The sequence below is a fragment of the Triticum urartu genome, chromosome 7, assembly GCF_003073215.2.
Source record: "Triticum urartu cultivar G1812 chromosome 7, Tu2.1, whole genome shotgun sequence".
Classification (NCBI taxonomy): domain Eukaryota; kingdom Viridiplantae; phylum Streptophyta; class Magnoliopsida; order Poales; family Poaceae; genus Triticum; species Triticum urartu.
The window spans coordinates 451,639,841-451,640,810 of NC_053028.1; positions in this window are offsets into that span (position 1 = coordinate 451,639,841).

Sequence of the window (970 nt, forward strand, 5' to 3'; positions counted from 1 at the left end):
AAAGAGCTATGCACATATGTCGAGTTGAATATAGATAGCATGAGTTATTATTGTTGACATCACCCTTGAGGTGAATACGTTGGGAGGCGACGCTATAAGCCCCTATCTTTCTATGTGTCCGGTTGAAACGTTTTGCTCATGTGTACGCGGTGAGTGTTAGCAATCATAGAATACTGTATGATGGTTGAGTATGTGAACTTGCCTAAAGGCTCCGATACGTGACACTTCCTAAAAAGATGATGAATTGTAGTTGCAAAGTTGACCGAGAACATAGTTTGTTGGTTTTTAATAGAGTTTTTGCTTTATTCTTCAATTGTGTGATGAATTGTTACTTACTCATGAGAAATATATGATAAAAGTTCTATGATAAACGTCTTATGTTTAATTTTGTTGCTGTTATAATAATCTACATGATGCTTCTATGTCCGTATTTTGTTTTTATCAACACCCCTCTCTCTCTAAGCATGTGGACATGTTTTTCGATTTCGGTTTTCTCTGGAGGACAAGCGAGGTCTAAACTTGGGGGAGTTGATACGTCCATTTTGCATCATGTTTTCTTACTGTTATTTATGATGTTTTTATCCATAATAATGCTTTTTGGTGTAATTCTAATGCCTTTTCTCTTATAATATGCAAGGTATACACAAAGAGGGGGAATTCCGTCAGCTGGAAATCTAGACCTGGAAAAGCTACGTCAGAGCACCTAATCTACACAACTCCAAACAAGCTGAAACTTCACGAAGATTTTTTTATGAAATATATGATGAAATATTGGAGTAAATAACGGCCAGAGGGGGCCCACCAGGTGGGCACAAGCTACCTGGGCGCACCAGGGAGCCCAGGCGCGCCCTGGTGGGTTGTGCTCACCTAGGCCCACCTTTGGTGCCCGTCTTCTGGTATATAGGTCATTTTGACCTATAAAAAATAAGAAGAGGACTTTCGGGACGGAGCGCCGCCGTCTCGAGGCGGA